Here is an 11,928-nt window from a genome sequence, read left to right as displayed (position 1 = left end):
TCCTGTCCCAGCTCTGGATGAGAATGTTTCTGGGAGTCTGTCCAGCCCTGAGTCCCCCAGACCCCCAGATAGTTCTCCCAGACATACCCTCTGAGGAGCATCCTGGCTGTCCTGGGCTTCAACTTCCTGGCTAGGGCCATGATCCAGGCGGATACCTGAGTCATCGTGAGCCAGTGGATCTTCTGTCCTAGAAATCAGGAATCAGCACTGGGTGACTTGGCGTCCTGCACTAGGGCGTGTGCAGGCCCTGGTGTGTCACACGGTGAGCAATGGGCAAGTCTACACATGACTATTGACTGGGAGCAATATTGACTATTTGGTGGGAGCATTGGGACAGCAGGGAGAAGGGGACACCAGCTGTAGAGAGAGAATACTCTTCAAAACCCTAATAGATTTCCATTTCCCAGTTCCATCTCCTTTGCATCCCCCAGTAAATACTCTTTATTTTTACTTAAGCTGCTCTTCTTGACCCCATTGACCCCATGAGTACCTTTGCTTGTGAGTTCTCGGAGTCCCTGATGGACACCCTCAGCCTTGTGCTCCCTGGGGATTGTGAGTGAATTTTATACGTTTCATCTTACTGAGACCGGCCAGAAGCTCTCTGACCTCTGGCAAATTCTGCTGCAATGATTATTCTGACTCAATGTGTTCATGTTTAAAACTGCCTTCCTGTAAGGCAGGGGAAGACATCACAATTCAGATCTCCCTTTTTCCTCTCGCTCAATGTCGTGTTGTCTTTTCTAACTTTTTTCTGCCTGCAACACATTTCATGTGTCCATTCATTTGTTCCTTCCTTCCTCTCTTTACTTACACATTCAACAAATACTGATCGTATGCCCACTACGTGTGGCATCCCACGGCATGAGGGATCCAGTGAGAACGAAACACATGCGAGTCTCTGCCTGGTGGAGTTTGCGTTCTTGTTTGGGGAAACTGACCAAACACAGAAGTGATGAGGAGCAGCCTGTTAGAAGGTGAATGGTGCTGCGGAAGAAAGGAATAGCAGGAAGGAGAATGGAGAGCGGGAGACAGGAGGTGAGGAGGTGGAGAGAGGAGCTACGCAGATACACAGCAAGATGCTCCAGGCAGGAGGGTCCCCTGTGAAGGCTGCAGAGCCTGAAGACACACAAGGAGGTGGCTGCATCCAGGAGAGCAGGAGGAGATGTTGTCAGAGGGACGGAGTGGTGGGTCTGTGGGGCATCCGAAGGCCAGTGGGAGGACTTTAGCTTTTGCCCCCAGAGACATGAGGAGGCCTTGGGGAGTGTGAATAGCAGAGCCGCATCTGAATCGTGCTTTCTCTCTTCACTCTGACTGCCGTGTGAAGAAGGGGGGTTGGGGTTGAAGGCTACAGTGGGGTGAGGTGAGGAGGTCACAGTGTGCCAGGCGACCCCTCCCAGGGAGGCAGCAGCAAAGGCGCCAAGACCTAGAGCTGTGGGTCCCTGTGGCAGGCAGATCCAGAGGGATGATTGTGATGGTAAGAAGGCAAGGCTGGCAGTGAGAACGCTTCCAACCCCATGTCCCCTCTGGGACGGCATGAAAAGGTCAGACCAGGGATGGGCTTGGGCATCATGTCAGTGTCTTCATCTAGTAAATAACGGAGACAGCGGCAAGTAGTTCCATGTGCACGTAGTTCTTAGCACCCGCATACCTAACCTGACCTTTGTTTTGTTTTGTTTTGTTTTGTTTTGTTTTTTTGAGACAGAGTTTCGTTCTGGTTGCCCAGGCTGGAGTGCAATAATCTCGGCTCACTGCAACCTCCGCCTCCCGGGTTCAAGTGATTCTCCTGCCTCAGCCTCCCGAGTAGCTGGGATTACAGGCGCCTGAAACCACACCCAGCTAATGTTGTATTTTTAGTAGAGACGGGTTTTCACCATGTTGGCCAGGCTGGTTTGATTCTCACTTTGATTTATTTGAGGAAGCTTGTATTATCATTCCAATATAGAGATGAAGAAACGCGGCAGAGTTTAGTTGACTTGCCCAAGGCCACATAATTTGGATATGATGTCAGGATTTAAACCCAATGTGAGGACTGTCTTGCAGAGTTGCTGTGAGTAGCTGAGAAAAACGCAAGCGACTTCAGGGTTTGAAAATATTACACATGTTTGTACAAAGATGTGCTATTTACAACATACGCTTGTTTCTCAAGGTTATTTAGCAATGCTACGTATGTTTTTTTCTGATAGCCGTAAGAACAGGAAGGAACAGATGAATAAAGATACCACAGGCACATCTGATGTGTAGTATTTCCATCTTTGGGGATGTTACAGCTGTATGACTATCTATTTAATTCTACATTGACATAACTTTACTTGACTCAGAAAATCAATAGACTATTTTTCCAGGCTGCAGTTTGGTAACGACCTATGGCCTGAGAATTGAATTACTTAGAATCAATCCCGGTTTCCCCCGCTGGCTGAAGTGCAGCCTCTGGGCCGGCGACCTGCAGAGGTAGAGCCATCTCAGTCCCGGGCCGGCCTCACTTTCAGAAGGTGCGCCCTGCCACTGTGTTTCCAGACCACACAACACACACAGGGGCGGGGCTCTGCAGAGCGCGCTGGCCTCCCTCACGTACCATCTGAACGCTAAACACTTACTTCTCCTGTATTGTGTAACTTCCCCAGAAACCTGCGTTCAGCAAGCCTCCAGGGATAAAAATACAATCGTACTGTGTAAAAATATCCTTTCTTCTCTGATTTTCTCTACCCTTTCTAGAGTTTCCCCCAGGACAGCTGCGAGGGGAGCACTCTCGTGGGCTCAGCCTGCTCTGTCTCCCTGAACCGAAGCCTGCTGGACAACAGAAGGAGATTGCACAACGCCCCCGCTCAGCTGCAGCCCCCGATCCGGAAGCTGCTGAAGAGAGACATACCTTGACTTTCATCTGATTCTCCAATTCTCCACACTCCAGAAAAGCAACTCAAGATCTAATTTGCTTAGTCATTTAGTTGAAACTGCAGTAAGAGAGGTGGCAGGGAAAGTGAAGCAGTAGCAAAATTAGATAAGGAAAAAAAAGTGAAAACATGTTTTGTTTTGTTTCTCTAGGACTCGAATAAAAACCATGTTTTTTGTTGTTGTTGTTATTTTTATTATTTTTGTTGTTGTTGTTACTGCTCAGGAGTAATTTCCCTACAGTTTAAAATGTCCACAATAGGCCAGGCGCAGTGGTTCACGCCTGTAATCCCGGCACTTTGGGAGGCCAAGGTGGGTGGATCACGAGGTCAGGAGATCAAGACCAGCCTGGCCAACACAGTGAAACCTCGTCTCTACTAAAAATACAAAACTTAGCCAGGCATGGTGGTGGGTGCCTGTCATCCCAGATACTCGGGAGGCTGAGGCAGGAGAATCGCTTGAACCTGGGAGGCAGAGGTTCCAGTGAGCTGAGATGGTGCCACCACACTCCAGTCTGGGCAACAGAGCGAGACTCCATCTCAGAAAAAAAAAAAAAAAAATGTCCACAATATGCAGTTTGGGGACAGAAATGACCCCGTCCCACCCCTGCATTCATTCCTTTATTCTCCTTTCACTCGGAGGGCGGGTATAAAGTCCTCACAGCACATGGTGCCCTGGAGTGGAGACTGCATTTCCATGGAGATTTAGGGGAAAATGCCAGTTAGTGTCTGAATCTCCTTATCTCCGCTCAACGTAATGAAACGAAACAGGCATTCCCCAAGTGCTGTGGTACTTATGCAACGCCAACCCCTAGTTTGGGTAGAGCAGAAAAAAATCTGAGAACAGAGAAACCAAGTCTCTGTCTCATATGGTTTGTTATAAGAGAACAAACTTCACTTTCTGCCTCGACAACTTGTGGGCACGCAGAGGGGAGGCTACTGGGAATCTTCTGCTGTGGATTTTCACCTGAGCTGTAGGTGTGAGCATCTCCGTCATTCGTGCTCGGGCTTGGAGCGATCAAACCTTGGGCTCTCCGGCATCACCGAGACGAGAAAAGCTTTTCTCTGTTGGGTAAATTATTAATCGTGGCGCCGTATCCCCCTTGACATCAATAAAGTCACCACAATCAATTTGTCATGGTCCAGTGTGTGCTCATGACCGACTTGCCCTGTGACGGAGGTCAAACTTGGATTTGCTGCTCTGATAACCAGAGATATGGGATGGAAGTGTGCTTTCTTCTGGTCCCGCAGAACATGGCTTCCACATCTGAAGCTTCGGGAGGCAAAGCGCCTTGGCAGAGCGGGGAACTCGGCCCTCGAAGCGGGGCAGAGGTGCCGCAATGCAGGAACTTACTATCCACAGTCACTGCCACACCGCAGTGGTTGCACCCAGGGAGGGAAGTGGAGAGGAAGGCACGGCCGGCTTGGCACTCCTGCTTCTGGTTCCGTTTTGCTGCATCAACAGGTGAAAAATAAAATTTCTTCCTCTAAGGAGAGAGCACCAGAATAGAAATAGTGTATCCTCCAAATATATTTCAGAAAGAGGGAAAAAAGGAAAAATGCTTAATCAATTTCTCTTAAAAAAAAAAAAAAGAAGAAGAAAAAGGAGAGCCACCAGCAGGCAAGTGCAATTGAGAGTGACTGAGCTGGCTTTTCCCCTTTGCCGGGCTGCCTACCTGTGTGTGTCGGAACCAGGGCTGCGGTGCAAAGCTGGGCGGGCAGGGCCTACTCCTTTTGAGCAGCAAGCCTCGTGAATGGCCCGGCAGGGGAAAATAAGCCAGGTGTCCATGGTGAGGCTTCCTGGGCACACACCTGCCCCCATCTGCTGTGTTCCGTGCACTTTGAGGCTTCTAGGTGTGCAACTATTTGAAGCCACTCAGACACCAGGGTTTGCCTCCATCTGCCATCCTGGGGAGACACTGGCTGCTCCTGACATGGGTGCTGGGTCTGCCTGGAATAGCCAGAGGCCTGGCCTCACCAGCGTCCTCTGAGCTGGCTGAGTTGCAGGCAGGGACTCATCTGTAACCAGTCCAGAAAGCAGCAGGATACGCCTGGGGGAATGGCGTGGCTCTTCCGCACCGAGCCTCTGTGCATTGTCTGAGACCCCCTCCACTGGGGGAACGGCTTGGAAGTCAGCCAGACTGCATTCAAGTTTGGGTCACCACTTAGCAACTGTGTGTTTTGGGCAGTTTATTTAATCCTGTACGTCTCAGTATCCTCATCCGTGAGACGGGCACCTTGATGTGTGTAAAGGTTAGTTGAGACTTAGTTGAGATAATATGAGAACTCCCAGGAATAGGGTATTTCAGTGACCATGGCTGAGTAATCAGCCATCCAGGAGCCCAAACCTACAAGACACAAACATGCATCATGTTCTGCTCGCAGGTTCTGTGGCCAGGAGCTCCCGCAGGCACAGAGCGACCACTCCTCTCCGGTCCTCAGGGTCTGGTGGCCACAGGACATCTGCACATGGATTTGGGGGGACGTGATGCAGGCGAGCGGAGGTCCCAGCCCATAGCAGCATCCTGCAGCCACGTATGAGGTGGGCAGGTTCCTGCAGAAGAGTCCTGCCTCACGCTGAGACTTGCTGGTCAGTGCCACCGTCAGTGTGTGGCCACCTGATGCCAGTGGAAAGCCCTAAGAGCCCACATCCCAGGAGCGGAGACTGCGGTCTCCTCGCTGCACCCTGTGTGCTCAAAGGAGCGATCCTGAAGCACCCTCCAGATGCCATCATGTGCAAAGCTCGTTGTGCTTCAATAAAGGCCCCGGCAGCATCCATCAGGAGATCTCCAAACACCCTCAGGACAGACACGGAGGTCATTGGTGTCACCCAGCTCATCCCACCCTCAGGGCAGACACGGAGGTCATTGGTGTCACCCAGCTCATCCCACCCTCAGGGCAGACACGGAGGTCATTGGTGTCACCCAGCTCATCCCACCCTCAGGGAAAACCTGGAGGTCATTGGTGTCACCCAGCTCATCCCACCCTCAGGGCAAACCCGGAGGTCATTGGTGTCACCCAGCTCATCCCACACCCCTTTAGGGAGGCTGATCTCCAAGCAAAGGTCTTCCTTCCTTACTGTTGTAGAACATGGATTCACTCGCTCACTCCATCAACAAGCAGTTATGGAATATCCATGATGTGTCACCTACTGTACCAGGCCCAGAGTAGCAGACAAAAATGCCACTTTTCCCCTCCCACAGAGCTTGTAGTTGAATGAGGGTGCAGACTCTATAAAATAAACATGCAACTGCATTTATATTATTTACCAACGTGTTATAAATTATGACAAGTTTCTCTGAAGAAAATGACTAGATGGGAAAGAAGAGAACTGATTTATTATAACTGAAGAATTTCAGGCATAACTTCATCCTTAATTCTTTCTTTTTTTTTTTTTTTTTGAGACACAGTCTTTCTCTGGAGTGCAGTGGCACTGTCTTGGCTCACTGCAACCTCTGCCTCCTGGGTTCAAGCAATTCTTGTGCCTCAGCCTATCAAGTAGCTGGGATTACTGGCGCGCATCACCACGCCCAGATAATTTTCGTATTTTCAGTAGAGACTGGGTTTTGACATGTTGGCCAGGCTGGTCTTGAACTTCTGGCCTCAAGAGATCTCCCACCTTGGCCTCCCAAAGTCCTGGGATTTCAGGCATGAGTCACCACACCTGGCCCCCTTGATTCTTAAAGAAAACCATTATTCAGAGTATTTACAACACTCCTACTCCACTGACCAAAGGGTAGGTATAATTAAACACACAGTTATAAAGTACACAACAATGTACACAAAGATACACCACAGTGTTCTTATGGAGAGGAAGTCAGATGGACTGACCCTGCAGAGAGGGAGCAATGCTGCGGCCCCATCCGTGGAAGGTGTGGGGCTGGGGCAGGATGCACACTCGGCCTGGCCTTTCCTGGAGGCAGGAGCTGTGCACCCACATGGATGCTGGGACACAGGCAGACACAGATGATTCCAGCCAGACAAGGAGAAACCGAGAGAGAGGTTCAGTAGAAAGATGCCAGCTCAGTGTTAGCAGGTGTCAACGTGTTTGAGGATCAGCAGGACAGGTGTGCTAAGGAAAGGGGCTAGAGATGGAGGAGAGCAAGTGTAGAAAAGAGGCCAAGTGTGGTGGCTCACCCCTGTAATTCTGGTTCTTTAAGAGACCAAGGAGGGAAGATCACTTGATCCCAGGGGTCTGAGACCAGCCTAGGCAACATAGTGAGACCCCATCTCTACAAAAACTTTTCAAAATTAGCAGAGAGTGGTGGTGCACACCTGTGATCCCAGCTGCTCAGGAGGCTGAGGTGGGATCCCAGTAGGTTGAGACTGCAGTGAGCTGAGATCATGCCACTGCACTCCAGCCTGGGCTAAGAGCAAGACTCTGTCTAAAAGAAAGAGAGAGAGAGAGAGAGAGAAGAAAGAAAGAAGGAAAGAGAGAAAGAGAGAAAGAAAAAGAAAAGAAAGAAAAGAAAGGAAGGAAGGAAGGAAGGAAGGAAGGAAGGAAGGAAGGAAGGAAGGAAGGAAGGAAGGAAGGAAGGAAGGAGAAGGGAAGGGAAGAGAAGAGAAGAGAAGAGAAGAGAAGAGAAGAGAAGAGAAGAGAAGAGAAGAGAAGAGAAGAGAAGAGAAGAGAAGAGAAGAGAAGAGAAGAGAAAAAAGAAAAGAAAAGGTTGGAGATGGAGGTCATGAGGAGTTCCAGGTCTGAGTGATGAGAGATCTGCAGCAGGTCTGTGGGGTGGGTGGTGAGTGGCACTGAGGGATGGAGAGCCCTAGACATGGTGTCCTTTCTTCCTGGACCTATGAGCAGTGCTGGGCAGAGTTGATGACTCCCCTCAAATCGCATTCCTCCCATGGCTTCTGATGCAGCCACCCTCCTGGTTTTCCTCCCGTCACTTGGGATTTTCCTTCTCCAATTCTTCTGCTGGGGCCTCCTCCGGTCTCTAAGGTCTTAGGACAACACCCCAGATCTCTTCTCTCTTTTTCCTGGTGGTCTCATGCATTCTCGTGGCTTTTAGTGCCTCCGCAGCTGCTGAACCTACAGGGATACAGCCTGCTCAGACCTCTCTCCTGAAGCCCAGATCCCTACATCCATTTGCCTACTTTCATTTCTACTTTAATCTCTTGTGGCTCACACTCGATCTGTTCCAGACAAAATCAGTCTTTCTCCTGATGTCTTTGTTATCCATCACTGTATAACAATATTAATACCAACTTAGTGACTTAAAACAATGTGTTTTTGTTTTGATTGTTCACTTTTAATTGGCGAGTAAAAATTCTATACATCTATGGTATATTACATGATGTTTTCATATATGTGTACACTGAGTGATGACTAAGTTAAGCTATTAACATGTGCATTACCTCATATAATGTGTGATGAGAATGCTTAAAACCTACCCTCTTAGCAATGTTAAATCAAGTTCAGGGCAAAGCTGCCTCCTTCCATATTTTAAGTTCGGCCTAAAGGTTTCTCTGTACATAGTGAACTAAAACCTAAATGGAGATGTAAACAGACTGTAGCCTACTCTTGTGCCAATCACTGAGCTTTTGTCAATCAAAGGGGAGCAACTGTTCAAACCATATGCAACTAAGGCAAATGCCACACTGTAACCAACGCAGCTGTTTGCATACCTAACTCCCTTTCTGTTTTCTGCCCATAAATCTTCTTCCACCCCATGCCTGCACTGGAGGCTCTGAGCCTCCTGTGTCTTGGGAGGCTGCCCGATTTGTGAATTGTTCTTTGTTCAACTAAACTTGGTTAAATTTTATACGGCTAAGGTTTTTCTTTCAACAGAAAATTTCAAGTATATAAGATATTGTGATTAACGATAGTTACCATAATGCACAATGGATCTTTAACTTATTTCTCCTGTCTAGCTGAAACATCATACCTTTTGACCAGCATCTCTCCAATTTTCCCTGTACCCGTACCAGCCTCTGGATTCTCTGCTTCTATGAGTTCAAGTTTTAGATTCCACATACCAGTGAGATTGAGCGGTATTTATCATTCTGGACCTGGCTTGTTTCACTTAGCATCATTTTTAATTCACATAGCTTATGTCAATTAGCATAATGTCCTCCACATCTGTTTATGTTGTCACAAAAGACAACACTTCCTTCCTCTTCAGTGCTGAATAATATTCCTTTGTGTCTATGCACCACATTTTCTTTATCTTTCATCCTTTGGTGGACTCTTAGGTTGATTCCATGCCTTGGCTGATGTGAATAATGGCACATGTGAGTGCAGTTATTTCTCTGACATGTTGATCCCAGTTCCTTTGGGTATATACCCAGTAGATAGATTGGTCAGTCATACGGTAGTTCTACTTTAAGTTTTTTGAGGAACCTCCATACTGTTTTCCATAATGGCTGCTCACAGCATGGGAACTTGCTTCTTCAAAGCTGGCAGGAGTGAATTTTCCAACAGGATGAGCTACAGTCCTATGCAGTAAAATCATGTATGCATAAGCATTTAGTCCTGTCACTTTTGCCGTATTCTGATGGTGAGAAGAACTCACAGGTCCAGCCTACAGGGAAGGGGGAAGGGAAGTGAATCACACAGCAGGAGACACCAGGCAGCTGCAACCACAGGCAACTCTGGAAATTCCCAAGCCCACATCTCCTGCAGTGACCACCTATGTGGGTGGAAGCCAGACCTTCTGGTTTCTCAGGTCAAATCACTCATATCCCACATAAAGTCTGCCAGCCAACCCCACTGACACTAATTGGGACTGCGTAGCACCTGGCCACCACCCCCAACCCCTCACCACTCCTGCTCTAGGCCAGGCCCTGTCATCTCCCACCTGGAGAGCAGTGATTGCCTCCTGATTGTGTCCTTGATTCTGCCTTGCCCCCCTCAGTGTCCTCTCAAAATAGCAGACATGACGACAAAAAAATGTGAATCAAAAGCAGATCACACAGCCCTGCGCAAACCCACAACGATTTCTATCCAGAGTTCAAGTCATCACAGAAACCTGCACAAGCCCCCACAGTTAGGTCCTCCACAAGTTCTTGCCCCCATCTGACCTTCAACCTCCCTTTCCTGGGCTCTCTGAACTCCAGCACCCGTCTCCAGTCTCCATCTTTTTCTTTTCTTTTCTTTTCTTTTGAGATGAAGTTTCACTCTTGTTGCCCAGGTTGGAGTGCAACGGCGCCATCTCGGCTCATGGCAACCTCTCTCTCCTGGGTTCAAGAGATTCTCCTGCCTCAGCCTCCCCAGTAGCCGGGATTACAGGCATGGCCACCACGCCTGGCTAATTTTTGTATTTTTAGTAGAAATGGGGTTTCACCATGTTGGCCAGGCTGGTGTCGAACTCCTGACCTCAGGTGATCCACCCGCCTCGGCCTCCCAAAGTGCTGGGATTACAGGCGTGAGCCACTGCACCTGGCCTCCAATCTCCATCTTATATCACTGGATGTCATTTAACCTCTCAGCTTGCCATCTCTCCTCACCTGGATTTGTTTAAGAGCTGGTTGGCTGCACCCTTGCTGCTTCTGCCTTCTCTCTCTTCCATCCAGCTAGCCAAACCAAAATGAGCATTTGGAGTCCTAGACAACCGTCTCTGTTTCCTTCATGGGTACTGTTAACCCTGAACATTTGAAACAGGTCTCAGTTACTTTAGAAAGTTTATTTTGCAAACGTTGAGAATGTATACCCTTGCATAGCTTCAGGAGGTCCTGATGACATGTGCCCAAGGTGGTCGGGGCAGAGCTTAGTATTATACATTTTAGGGAGACATGAGACGTCAGTCAATACATGTAGGAAGTACACTGGTTCCCTCCAGAAAGGCAGGGACAACTCGAAGCAGGGAGGGGACTTCCAGGTCACAGGTAGGTGAGAGACAAATGGTTGTATTCTTCTGAGTTTCTGATAAGCCTTTCCAAAGGAGGCCATCAGATATGCATCCATCTCAGTGAGTAGAGGGATGACTATGAATAGAGCAGGAGGCAGGTTTGCCCTGAGCAGTTCCCAGCTTGAGTTTTCTTTTTAGCTCCCTGATTTTGGGGGTCCAAAGCACTTTCCTTTCACAGGACACATCAGGTCTCCAGCCTCACCAACTTTCCATTTTGCTTTGCAAATGGCCCCAGTTATTCACCTGAAATCTCCTTATTACCCTTTAAGACTCATGTGGGTGTGGCCCCGCCAGGTTCCCTGGACTGCATATGACTCCCTCAGGGATGTGGCCCTGAATCTTCTGTGTTATAAGCTGTTAGCTCTGCCAGTCTGTGAGTTCACTGAGGAGCATAAATTAAATGAGTCATTATTGTTAACGTGCTTGCCACGGTGCCCGCAAGTAGTGAGCACTATTTAATTGTTAAAAATTAATTTAAATGAAATTGAAAGGACTGTATATAGTTCGTCTATGTAATACATTCTTGGGGTCCGGCCCCAGAGTGGGCAGTCATTGAAGAATGATTCAATGAATGAAGGAACCTGACAAAATAAAGATGAACAGTAACAAAGACAGAAGTCCTCGCAGGATCACAATGGCCTGAATTTTAGAACACAAGTGCACATTGACCGTCCTCAGCATTGCCTCCAGGTCCCCACCCCAGCTCCCCCACAGCAAAGCCGCCCGGGGATTTGCTTTCATGAATGGAGGGAAAGAGCTCCTGTTTACAAAGTGACTTCCTGGGATTTTTTGGCCTTCCTCCAAGCAGAAGCAAGGATACAGAGGAAGGCCCAGCCAGGGTGAGGACCCAGAGTCCTACGGGCAGTGGAGGGATAAACGCCCTAAAGAGATTTCCCAGAGAGGGATCCCCAGAAGTCTCTAAACAGCCTTTCTCTTCAATGGCAAAAGAGCTGGTAAAGGGGTGAGTCTGTCCAGACAGCACTTCCCCAACAAAGGGTCCAGGCAGCTCTTCACTGGAAGGCAGGTATAGAGTGAAGGCCTCTAAGGTGACCTACAGTCTTGTTTACCCCATTTATTTGCTTATCTAATGATTTTTGCAGTCCAGGCCTTGTTGGAATTATCACAATTTGTGAATTAGTGGGATCTGAAATAGTAATTTCTCAGTATCTTTAATTATACTTAGGGATGGAAGG

The 11,928-nt window shown here is 48.4% G+C and overlaps 1 long non-coding RNA gene across 2 annotated transcripts; it reads left to right on the top strand.

The window, feature by feature from the left end:
• Window positions 1-848: 848 nt before the first annotated feature.
• LOC135965000 (uncharacterized) lies at window positions 849-3,064 on the top strand. Of its 2 annotated transcripts, XR_010577791.2 has the most exons (3): window positions 849-1,035; window positions 1,703-2,047; window positions 2,713-3,064. It is a non-coding gene; the product is annotated as an uncharacterized lncRNA (long non-coding RNA). The 2 variants fall into 2 exon arrangements; XR_012417211.1 differs by lacking the exon at window positions 1,703-2,047.
• The last annotated feature ends 8,864 nt before the right edge of the window (window positions 3,065-11,928 follow it).

The sequence above is a fragment of the Macaca fascicularis genome, chromosome 9 (assembly GCF_037993035.2).
Source record: "Macaca fascicularis isolate 582-1 chromosome 9, T2T-MFA8v1.1".
NCBI classification, from domain to species: domain Eukaryota; kingdom Metazoa; phylum Chordata; class Mammalia; order Primates; family Cercopithecidae; genus Macaca; species Macaca fascicularis.
The sequence above is the reverse complement of the archived record's forward strand: the minus strand, read 5'-3'. Positions and strand labels throughout refer to the sequence as shown.